Here is a 13,723-nt window from a genome sequence, read left to right as displayed (position 1 = left end):
CGGGCCCCCGGCTTTCAAGGCGTAGGAGAATCCAGTATTTTCTTTGCGTTCCTTTTCTTCGGCTCACGCACAGGTCATGACGAGTTCAGATGTGTCCCGGCCGGTATACCCTTCCCACATCGGCCACCCAACATCTTTGGAGCGTCTTACCTTTAGAAGTCCTCTCTCGATTTATCGTCGTCAGCGTGAACCACCGTGTGCCATTAATCTATTCGGCCTGCTCTCGCAAGTTTTACCGTGCTTCCATCGTCTTCGAACTCTAATAGAAAAACCTTAACAATTTTCTCTTTAACCCCGGTCTCAGGGTAAATCAGTAAGCTTCTCATTCGAAAGCACAGAAATTAAAATGTTTATTATTAGGCCGAGTAGTAAAACTTTATTGATACCAATCAGTAAAATATTAATAATAAAAAGTCAGATACAACTTTTATTAATATTTTTAAGACGGTTACTGGCTTTACACAATCTGCTAGCAGTGCTCTAAGTCGATTTCTAAAAAGTGCTAAGGAAAGGGTTAAAACCCTGTGTTCCATCCTCATTCCGAATCCGCGCGTGAAATCCACCGCAGCTTAACCACCGTTCCAGCTTGCCACGATGAATTTCCATTAAGAAAAAAAAAAAGAAAAAAAGAGTAAATCTAGTGGCCGCGGTAGGCGTGAGCGGTTTCGTTTCACAGGCGGCCCTCGTACGCACTACCTGTTGCGAGCGACCGCGGTGGAAAGAGACCGGCCGCGACAGCGAGGCAGATGGAGAACGGTGGACAAGGAGGAAAAAAGGCGAGAGGGAGAGAAAAGGTGCCGCGAGGGCCCGTCGGCTGGCTAGCAGCGACGGCAGGAGCGGTAGAGGGAGGGGAGGGGGGACGTTCGGAGGGGTCCGCGATCTCTGGGCCCTCCGTGGGGCATGGAGAGGCGAAGGGGGGGGGCAAAGAAGGGTCCACGGAGAGGCGGAGGGAGGCCTGGCGACAGACTGGCGGCCGCGCACCTGCACTCGCTCGCCGAGAGAGCCGCGAGAGCCGACAACCCAGGGCCGCCGCAACAACCATAGGCCCGGGGGCTCCCTTACTGGCACGGCGTGTCAGCTCCGGGACTGAAATCGGCCGAGTGCATTCCTCGTATCGTTATCTCCCACGGAGCCCAGTACCGAAAAGGTCATGCATCTGGCTCGGGGAATACTTCTTTTTTTCTTCTTCTTCTTCCTCTTCTTTGCCTCTCCTCTCCTCTCCTCTTCGCCTCTCCTCGAGCTTTTTCCGTTTGCCCTGGAGATCGTCGAGATTGTTCCTTTAATCCCCTCTACTGAAACGACGAGCCTCGACTCCGTCATACGTATGTATATATGCTTTCTCTACACGCCAAAAGCCCGCAATGACGAAACGGGGGACTCGTCGTCCGGGGGGATTTTTATGCAGTCTTGTATGTGTTTGCGTCGCTGGGCACGAACGCGTGCAAATGAATCGCGGAGTAGAAGGGGGGTTTAACGATGGCGGGGGATTGAAAGACGAAGGGTGACGATGATGACTCCTAATGCGCTAGGTGTTTTGACGGAACGATCGAAGTATCGGTTATTAGTCGCAGCTGTCTTCTCGGATCGGTGTATTTAGGATGGGTGTGGTTCGGGGTGCTTCTTAGGTTTGGGAATAGTTTTTTTTGTCGATGGTTGGTCGGATCGCGTTTCTTATGAACGCTAAGGGTAGTTCGTGTTAAGTATAATTTGACGGTTAATTGGGTACTACTTGTAGTTAATTGATTATGAGAGGTTCAGGGTTTGAGTTATTTATACGTTATGTTTTAGGATCTTTTTCGTTTTGGGATTATGTTTTTGCAGTGAAGGTGTTTTGTCCGGATTCTTCTACTTTAAACTAATTCTACTTTGAGAATATAAATACATTAATTTCTCGTAAACATGTAATATGCCAATGCCTAATACTAACATTTTAATAGTTTTAAAATTAACTTAACTTTTAAATAAAATCGTTATATCTAATTAAACACTTTAAAAGAACTATATCGATGGTGCTAATTTTAATTAGATTTTAATACGGTCAAATGATTGGAGTTAATCGAATATTGTGATTCACTCGAGGAAATGTCGTTAATGACTTTTGGGGTCATTAGTTTGTCTCGTGAACGTCCACGACGCGTTATTTTGAAAACATCCGGTGTTCTTCTGAGATTCAACGCTGATGATATCAGTATCCAGTTAGATAAGTATTCCGCGCCACGGAGAAATGAATCTTGCCTCTAAGTATGATAATAACGTGATAGCGTCCGATTTATCGATCGGTTTAATCGTGAACCGCGAAAAATTTTCTCCCGCAGAAAATGTATTAGCTACCCGAGATTTACTTTTCTGCTCGCTGTCGATTCAAACTTGTTAACGAGCGATACAAAATCTATAATGTTGTGTCTACACGATACGGATACTAGATCACGTGTATTTAAGACCAATTACTGGCATTCGATTAATAAATAAATTTTCTTCACAGCTTTGTATCATACGCCCTGATGTTTGTACGTTTTGTTAATTCACTTAAGATTTACTGTGTTTTGTAAATTAATTTTACTAAAGGTATCTATAAGGGCGCATTGATGGCTGTATGCTTTAGCCTCAGACATTAACGCTATAGCGACCGATGACGCCACAGTGGCGTCATGTGAATGCCAACTGTTAGTGGCCAGTGTCGCTTCACCTGGCGTCATGTGAGCGTCAACAAGTACTTTCCAGATATTCAAAATTAGTGAATTTTTTTTACGTACATAGCCAAGTCCCGAACAATTTTACTTAAATTGTAAATTTAATTTTATTGATTTCTAGGAGCGGTCCAACTTAGGAAACCAGTTGCCTGGAATGCACCGAAGTCATTGGTTTAGTGTTTTAAAGATATTATTTTTATCATATATTTTCTTCAACACCACAAAAACACGATATAATCTAGATATAATGTTTACCTTTTTTTCGTTTCTCTTTGCATCCTGCGCTGTTTTATGTCTGCATAGGAGAGAAGAATAAAAAAGTGGTCCAAAATAGGCAACCCTCCCCTATGTTCATTCGGGAGTATTTGGGACTATTTTACAGAGATTCATGAAAATCGGTGAATGGTCTGTTTTGGAACTACGTCCGTAAGTATTTTCTGTTTAAGCTGTATCGTTCCCTCGGTCTGCTTCTGAGATCTCCGTCCCGACGACTCAACAAGTCGCAACGGCGCCCGTGCAATCAGGACGAAAGAAACGCGAGACCGTAAGTCAACAACAGCTTGTAACCGCGCGAATTAACGCGCGTGAGCGCCGGCTGAACGCGACACGCGTCTATTCTTAAGAATTCCCATTGATATGCAACCTCGGCCACGGCGTGGCGCGCGCTAGATAAGCGTTATCAGGCCGGCCTACCTACACTCGGCCGATTCTTAATTGTTCCCGTCCCGTTCGTACAGCTGCGGATAGCGCCGGGGTTGACGGTTACGTTGATTAACTATCGCAATTTACGACTGTTCTGTTATACAGAGCGTTAATAAAACTGTGGGACACTTTCACAGGGTGGATTCTATATGCGAAACTAAGACGAAAATCAAGTACGACGTAATTGCGTTCGAGGCCTCGTTTCAGTGTTATTAATTGGTTAAAATATGGGCGAGATACGCGTGAAATACGTCTGGCGCGATGGGTTATATTACTTACAACAGCCGGTTCCCAGCTGATACACGAGTTCGATCGATAACCTAGTGAAACTAATTAATGAAACGAAATGAATGAAACTGAACGGCAAAAAGGAGAATTCAATGTTTATATTTTATTGTGTTATATAATGTTATAACGACGATAGTTTTTAAGTGATGCTGTGAGTAAAAATTGAATGGATTTTTTCCCAATCGTTTTGATACATCCTGTACATTTCATCCAGCTCCCGGTCCAGCTAACCGCGGCGGACTCGTTCCACGAGCGCACATTCGCCGCGGAGTTTCCTACCCCCTTGGACGTAATTTTCGCGCGGCGAACAAAGGGGAACGGAAATAGGAAACATAATCCGCCGGTAATTACAGTAACGGCACTTTCGTGGCCGGCTGTCTTGTCGTTCCGCGGCGGAATAGTCGTTCTACTAGAATCTTCTTCGTTTTTCGAGCCTGGAAATTCGAACGGCTCTGGAAGAAATAAAATCATACGCCGAACATCTGTCGACTGTTTTAAAAATACTGTTTCATGTATATATATATATATATTAAAGGAGTAGCAGATAAGAGTTGATGATACTCGATGATTTACCCCTGACTGACAATGAGTCAAAGTCACCCTAACGTGTGATACCTTACTTAATTTTTAAATACGCCAAACAACCTTTTACATATGTTCATTTGGAAGTATTCAAGACAATTTCATCGAATTTCATGAAAATCGGAGGATGGACCTTTTCGATTAGGTACTGCAGACGTGTCAACATCTCCAGGATGTTTTCTAGAATACCGCTGACACTATGAATAAATTTTACACAGAAGCGACGTCGTCGTTGCCTCGATGGAAAATCGTACCAGTTCAGAGCGTGGGATTATTGTCCGTGCCCGGGTGCATATATGGCCACGCGGTTATTCTTAATACGACGTTGCATCTCGCCGACGATAAAAACAGCAAGTGTTTCGCGCTAATAAACAATAATGACACGTTGAACCAGTTCATGTCGGCGAGCCCGTGGTAATTTGCATTCGCCGTAATTGCGATTCATGGCGGCCATTGGCCTACCCCGCCGCGAGTATCGGTATCGATTTCTGACTTACGATCACGGAACCGTGTTTTCCGGCCGATATTTCAACGATCCCGAGCATGGTACAATTTTCATGCAAAGTGCGCGCCAGCTCGTAAACGGTGGCCCTCGCTCGAAAAAGTCATTTCTCCGTGCTTTCCCCGCAGTTATCGATCGCGAAGACAATTTACCGTCCTCTACGGGATTCTCTCGAGACGCGAGTGTGCACCAAGCGAACTTCATAAAGGTCGATGACGAGCTTATTAACGTTCAATAATATTTTTAAAAAGGGCAAAAATGTTAAACATTAAATATCTCGAACTAAAGAGAAATGGATCACGTTCAAAAATAACGACGCATTACAAGAAGGAAATTTGATTTTGACAACGCCCAATCCTGTATACAACCTTTAAAAGGCAAGCCGTTTGGTCGCGATTGTACGCCTCTCCTTTCGCGAACCTTGAAATCGAAGAGAAAACAAAACGTACGGGTTTGCGGACCGTAAACGGCCGTTCATGAATATGCACCGCGAAAGCGCGAGCAACGAAATGAGTAATAGGGAGGCATAATGAGGGGGCTTGATTATGATGTAAGCGGTTTATCCGCGGCGCAATGATTCGTGGGGAACGGATTGTGACCAACGAGTCGCCTTCACTTTCTACCTTCGCAAATCCATTGTCCACCGTGCATTGTCGGCCGCGACATGGGGAGCAACGCGCGATTATGCTCGATACACCCGAGGCCTGACTTTTTCCAGATGATATTTATATGATTCCGCGCCACCGACGACCGTGACTTTAGGTGAGGTCGTTATGCAAATCTGATGTCCTTGCATTTATTATATCGATGAGCTTTTGGTTAACGTTTAACCTTGTTTGCCGGCCAATCGATTTCAGAGGCAATTCGACACGTTTCACGAGGAACACTGGAACGAAATTGATTTATTGTTGAATCATTATCGGTTGTGGGAACATTAAATCGAGATCGAGTACTTCTTTAAACGGACGGCAACGAGTAAAGGCAATGAATAAGGTACTGTAATGAAAATAACCACTTCATTCGGCGGAAATGTGAGCTATTGGAAATAAAAAATGTTTTGCTTGGTATATAGGATGTTTTCAAAATCGTGGTACAACCGACAGGGTGGTGATCCTGCATGCAAAAATAAATCGAAAAAAAAAATAGCATTTTTCTGTTCAAGAATTCGTTTTCGAGATAATCGAATTTGTAAATCTGCTGAGTACGCGTGCAATCATATTGAATAGGACTTGGCTAGCGCGTCTGATCATTGCATTCAGTTTCTACTTATCACCACGAAAAATACAAGCGTTTCAGATTAATTTTCCAATTCGATTTTCTCGAAAACGGAACATGAAACGAAAAACATTTATTGTTTTTTTTCGACTTATTTTTTACAACAGACTGTATGAATCACTGTCGTATGACGTGTTTGTTAAAACTTCTATTGCTTTCAGTAATACTGGAGAACAACAAATAAGGATTTGTCATTGTGAAATTGAAAGAACTTAAAATAAGTGGGACGATCTGATCGAACTGTTTTTAATAACTGACAACAAGAAAGTGTGAATTTTATTTCTCGAAAAATTCCGATTTTAATTTTAGTACGGAGAAATTCTTAAATTCAGAATAAACAAGAGATCTTTCGTTCTGACCAGAAAAGATAGATACAAGCCAAATGTATTATTCGTTTACTAAAACAACGGATTAATTGATTGAATCTTACAAGAAGAGAATTTGACCGGTTGCCGGTGATACTCGGCGAGTTAAGCGTTTAATATCTGCTTCGTTGGCTCGCCTGGTTTTTAGATGCATAGGAAGGAAATGGTCGTATTTCTTTCCAGTCGCAATAGGAAAGACTCAGCAGTGGAACGAAGCCAAACGGAAGTCTAATGTTGAATGTAACAGGAGCAATTCACTCGTAGAATGTAGCAATCTCTATATTTTATCGTCTGCACTTGCGCAAGATAATTTCTCATTACATATTAATGCTGACAAAGCTGACATAATTTCATGAATCTCTTTTGAAATTAAATTACCGATTTCTTTTCCGTGTTGTTTGTTTTTAAATTGATAATATAGCGAGAACTTATTAATATCAAAAACTGCTTTAAAAAGCATTTATCATAGAGAGTCTGAAGTAAAGAGTTTCTGAGATATCGGTAGATTTTTTAACATGTTGGTGAGATTTCTCCGATTCAAATGAGACAAACATGACATAATTTGGACCACATTTCTTTATTAATATTAATATGAAATCCAGTTGATTAATTTTAAGGATAAAGTACGTTTTCATTATGCTTGACATTTTTTTCCTCCAGAAAAAGGATGCTGTATTTATTCTGAAAATATGTACTTTTCCCTAACTAACGCAAAAAGAATTATCCCAGTCGATCGATTATAACCAAATTATGATTTTTGGAATATAGTATCTAATTTTCCACAAACAATGAACAAAATTGGCGATGGTCATGTTCAGACTCTATCGACTTTCCATGGAATGACCCTAAGAATGATTTTGACAACAAATTAAGGACATGCGTACTCGGCCCTGTTTCGATATGATTTATCAACAGGTGGAAATTATTAAGATCAAATAGGCATCGATACATTTCGATCATCGCACAGGTGTGTTTGATAAGGTACGTTAAGATAGTAAAAAAATTAATAAATCCGCGAATCTACGATTGGATCCGTGTATGTACGAATCGAGAGATTAATGTCAGGCCACTGGTTTAGTATGCACTCAATTTGTACCCAGCCATCTGATTGTTTCGAGTGCTTAGAGTGCAAAAAGACATTCCCAAGATTGTGTGACGATTGCACCATCGGCATCATTCATTACGCAATGGAATTTCTTTGAACAACGGAAAACTTTTAATGTAACTTTTGTTAACTCTTATAATCAACTTGAAAAGCGACCACCATTGCACAACATTTTCTGGGACATCCTGATACCACAGCTGACACAAGTCTTCAACCGAACTAATTAACATGATAATTACAAGAATTGTTATCATTGTATGTACATGATAAACGTGATAAAAACAAAAAATTGTATGTCATGTACATAAAATTTCGTTGCATATATATTTACTGTTTTAGTATCGACCAGTTGAACGTGTGGAATATAAAGTTTGAATTTGTAAAATTTTACTTTTTTTTTTCAAAATAGGTTTCTGTCTTTAAGGTCATACTGGACATTAGTGTATTTGCAAATGAGCAGCCATGTGGTAATTATCAAGTGTACATTGGTCAACCGTGGAAAAAAGCATTCTCATTTGTTTAATATGTAATGGTAAAACTGGTATACGTATATGACATCGACGTTACGCCGGGCAGTAGAAGGTTAACGTAATTAAATCGCAAGGAATCGGCTGCAACGACGTCGTATATTTAGCATGCCTCGAGAATAAAACGACACCGATACCTGGAGGATTAATTTTCGATTTAATCAATCGTAACTGGATACTAAACCTTGCTCGTAAACTTGCAACTGTCCGACGTAACGAGCCTTCAGTTACTCGCGGCCATTCGCTGAAAATTTTATTTCGCAACGAAAAAAAAAAAAATAGAATCGGAATATACTATATATCAGGGAAACATTTTTTCACGCGATTCCCGTATCGTTAATGAGTTTCCATAGCGATTAGACTTCGATGAAAACCTATTTCAGCGAGCATAATTGGAACAGGACATTCGGATATAAACTGGACATGAAACGGACGTCCTTTCGACGTACGATGCTATCTGGGTTAATGACCCAGTGTTTCTTAAATGATTCAAAAGTGACTCTGAAACCCTTTTATAATATACAATTATAGTATAGTATTTCCTGTATAAAAATTGAATTTTCAGAGTACACTTTGTTTCTTTATAGTGAACAGTCGCGAGCTTTCATTCAAAACTCTAAAGACTGTAATATTTTGTTATCTAATTTCCTTCTTTTTTTTTTTTCGTGTCGTATATTCAAGGCATCGACGCAACGACCTCGACGACGCGATTGATTTCCACGCGTTTTTTTATGTATCCGCGATTCTAGGTGCTCGTGTACTCACAGAGACGACATTCCCCGATTACGCGGCGTTAATACGACTCTGCAGGGGAAGGGGGAGGGCGATCGAGAGTCTTTCGAACACGTGTGTCCTTATCAGTGGTCATTTTTTTTTCCTCAGGACACGATAACAGTACTTGGCAATGCGTAATTTCCGTTCCGTCGCTTTTTCGAGGAAGCCTCGATCCGAAGTCCCAGACGTTTCCGATGGGACCCCGTTTTCCTCGTCGATGAGACGACGTACAGTAAGTAAGTCACTGAAGTACTTGTAGGTACCAACTCAATCGTCGATTTCAAGCGGTCAACATTTCCTTGAAACACAAGTTTTAATATCCTTATCCATAGGAGTGTACGTCGTATTAACTGCACTTCCGATTCATGTGAACTTTATTGCAAAATACCACTGCAGTGTGACGAAAACCGGAATGCAAGTAAATTATACCAGAATTAACCCATTGGGACCCCTAACCGCTTCTATAATATGTCTAGTATTAGGTATAATGAATTTTTTATATTTCAGCAAAAATAATATATATTTTATTTACGTTTTGCAATTCCTGATACTCTAGCATAAACACCCACTCGATTCACAATCGCTTGTCACGTACCGTCTGACTCTCACGATAAATACCCAATAGTTATAAATAAGAAGACATCGCGTATACAGTAATATATAAATTCTTACCATGTATATGGGTAATATTATTAATAGTTAATACAATTTTGTAGTTAAATTTCGTTCAGTTCCTTGAATTTGACTGAAAACACGGAATACGTTTAAAATCATTGCAAGTGATCTGAATTCAATGGCCAGTGGCTGTGCAACTTGTGTTTCCATATTTTTTTCGTGTTTCGCCGCGGAAACCGTGGCGTGCCATCGGGTAAGATCGAGAATAGAGCAATGGCTGGAATGTCAGGCGCTTATGTAATAACCGTCGAAAATACCGGCATGTCGTGTAAAAAGGTCGGAACACGGTTAACACGCCGGGGCAAACGCGTGAAAGGGGGCACCTCCACCTCCACCTCCACCACTGCCACCACCGTCACCGCCATTTTCTGTGTTTTTGTTGAGACCACAAGTAAATTCGCGGCAACGATCCGGCGCACCTGCGTTTCGTTTCGCTTGATATCACAGCCACGCGATAAATTTTCATTGCCACGCACGTAGGAATAAACTTTTATTGGCCATTGAGCGGCTTGAATTTAAACGTTCCGCCTGCACGCGCGCCTCCCTTTGCAGAATCGCGGCGCGGGTTTCCATGCGCGTTAAATAGCCGTCAGAGCATCGATGAATATCATTATACACATACATATGTACTTCGATCAAGGAAACTGTTTACCACCTATAAAACACAGATTTTTCCATTCTTTTTTCTTATATTTTTAAGCGAGTTTCCGGTGCCGTGTGAACGACCCTTCTATACGAAGCGGAAAATAAACTTTTAATTGTTCCAGCAGCGTTAACAGCGTTACGGTTTGACTCGATTTTGAAATGTATTTCACATTACAAAAATTAAACAATTAATTGTTCATATATATTTATTGTAAATAACTAAATAATTATTTGTAGGACAACTTCGATGAAATTACTATATTAGAGCTGTTGATACTATATTAGTGATGCAGTTTTTGTGAGCCCACCTACGAACGCTATCGCTGTAAGGTTTATCGAATACCAAACATTCTGTATCATATTCCGATTCTGAGGATAATCCCACCTATGCTTACAATTAGTCAAGTAACCCCGACGGACATTTTAACATGTTGAGGACAGCACCTACAATAACTCTACACACAGTGTCTGAAATTGTTAATTTGCAAATACTTCGACAGTTTATGTATTTATAGAATATCCAATCGGATTCTATACAGCAGAAAGTTTCGGAAAGTATATTCACGTTTTATTTTTATTTTCTCTTTGCTTCCAGTTTCGAGAAATTAATCCTTAAAATTCTACATTTGAATAAACATCCACAGTCTACTAATAACGTTTTTCTGTTCGGTGTAGAAATTCTTCATTCTAACAGTATAAATATATTAGACGGTAAGTGTAACTTTTAAAATGCCGATACGAGGCTCGACTCTTAAATAAGAGCTTATTAACGGCAGATTAATGTCTTTGGCGGCGATGTAACAATTGCGTGTGAAATTTGGAAGCGGCATCACGGTAAAAGCATTTCGAAGTCGCGATATTGCACGATCCTCGTGAAACGATGTCAAGAATATCTTGTGGTTATCGCGGGACGCGTTATTCAAATGAATTCAAACGAGCATTTTCTGTATGGCTTACGTGAGGATCGCGTTGATAGAAAAAAAGAAATATTTATGCGCGTTAAACCATTTGAAATTCTAACTAGTGAAGGAATGACGGCTGTAACCGTGATAATAACGGCGCGTGAGGTTGAGTTCAAATATGTCGGGCTCAGGTACACGTTTCTTTCGGCAATAATACAGTAAATACGAAAAATTAAGATCGCATAATATAGAATACAATTGAGGGATATCGTAATTTAATATTCGAAATTATTTGCTTATTTCTGCAAAAAAGGATAATAAATTACTTTTTATTTTTACCTTTCAAACTTTTCCTATTTACACACTGTTACATATATTCATTATTAGATTGAGTCATAAGTAAGCTTTATTCTTTCTTAAACATATTTCAGTCAAAGACATTCCACAATTAATATTCACATATTACACAACTTGATAATTCACTTACGATTTCAATACCTTTTCATTATTATTATTTAATTATAGTTTATCAAATTTTCATTGACTATATAAAGAAATTTCTTTTTAACTCAACCTAATACAACAGTAGTAATCGTAGTTAATGATCCTCCATTTTTATTCGAATGTAACTGTTTATACTGATTTATTGTAATATCGGATAATACAAGTTAAAACAATAATCCATTAAAATTACATCGAAATAATCACCGATCGAATAGCGTATTTATCGAACAGGGCTATTATCATCGATTACAAAGAAATTATTCTTCATCTCTTATTCGAGGAAGGCTTCGCCCATCCCTCGTCGAGGTAGAAAAGTAAATTATAAGTTTGACGTTATTTCCAAGAAACGATCGACGGGAATATTTCGGCCTTGATCGCAATCACGAAAGATGCGTGTATACGCATTTTTCTTTCAATCATCGTCTGCAGGAATTTGCCTCGAGATTCGCGTGCACGCATCGTGTCGGAACGTGAGCGACTCACCTTGATTATTTGAATCGTGGCTTCCGTGTCACGGCAGAAGGACGTTGTGCGTGTTCTTTTTACTCATCAGCTATGTTTTCTCCTGAGACACGATAATCGATCACGCATTCGAAGGACTGACTTCGAGTTGTTACTATCTGGAGAAACATCGGCAACATCATCAACAATGACAGAAGCCTTTTAATATAAAAGAACAAATTGCAATATCATGAAATATATAAAAATAGTAATTGGTAATTTTACTACCTCGTAATTGAGTTTAAATGTAACTAGTTTCATACTGTAGTAATTTTTATTCGACCGTTCCTATTACAGTTTATAATCGTGACATCTTTTGGGAGATGATGGAGAAAATATATTATCTGGGAACCAGTAATTACAAGAGCATGGGTAAAATCACAATTGTTTGCATCGGTTTACACTGTATCCCGTCATACGTCCCCCGTATAGTTCACTTTGGACAACTCCTACAACGTTATCCTGACAGCTTTCGTCTTAATTAAACATTCAGATTGAAGCTCCAAGAACGTATATTAGTACCCTCTAGCAGCCGGGAACCAGTAATTACAAGAACATTGTTAAAATCACAATTATTTGCAACGGTTTACACTATATCCCGTCATGCGTCCCTCGTTTAGTTCATTTTGGACAACTCTTACAACGTTATACTGACAGCTTTCGTCTTGACCAAGCCTTCGATTTATAGCTTGAAGAACGTAGATTAATCCCCTGTCATTGTTAATAACAATAAGTGACCAGAACATTGTTAAAATCGCATTTAATAACGGAATACCACTATTTTTTCGACCGGTGGCGCCACCCGTGGCAATTCGCGCAAACTACTAGCCAAATCATACCGACAGGTGAGTGAAATTTCCTAATGATGGAAAAATGCGTATATCTCAGTAATTAAGCACTTAAAATGAACGTCATTAGTCTCAAATTGTCCCTGAGGACTTAATGCATGGACCCAATAGTGCAGAACCCCTGAATTAGTAAAATTAATTATGCCTGTAATTCCATAGCCCCTTATGTGGCGGCCACCCTACTTGCACAGATTTCGATTACATTTACACCGTTGAACGGGCATCAGTTTTCCTCGTCACGCATTAAATTCGAAGTTTGAACAACGTAGATTAGTTCTTTCTAGCGACTGGAAACCAGCAATTACAAGTACATTGTTAAAATCACATTTATTTGTAACGGTTCACACTGTATCCCATCATGCGTACCCCGTTTAGTTCACTTTAGACAGCAGTTACACCGTTATACGGATAGCTTTCGTCTTGACCAAGCATTCGATTTGAAGCTTAAAGAGCGTAGATTAATCCCCGTATATTAGTAATATCAATAAACGACCCTTAGCAGTTTCACCGATTCGCCACGGATGGCGCCACCGTTCAAAAAAATAGTGGTACTCCGCGATTAAATGCGATTTTAACAGTGTTCTGTTCGTTTATACTTATTCTCAATAACAGTGGATTAATCTACGTACTTTCAGCTACAAATTGAGTGCTTCAGCTAAACGAAAGCTGTTCGTATAACGATGTAAGAGCTGTGCAAAGTGAACTAACCGGGGTACGCATGACGAGATACAGTGTCAACCGTTGCAAATAAAGTGGGATTTTAACAGTGTTCTGGTCGTTTATTGTTATTGCCACTGACAGGAGATTAATCTACGTTCTTTCAGCTACAAGTTGAGTG

Source organism: Dufourea novaeangliae, unplaced genomic scaffold, assembly GCF_001272555.1.
Source record: "Dufourea novaeangliae isolate 0120121106 unplaced genomic scaffold, ASM127255v1 scaffold168, whole genome shotgun sequence".
NCBI classification, from domain to species: domain Eukaryota; kingdom Metazoa; phylum Arthropoda; class Insecta; order Hymenoptera; family Halictidae; genus Dufourea; species Dufourea novaeangliae.
Note: the sequence above shows the minus strand (reverse complement) of the source record.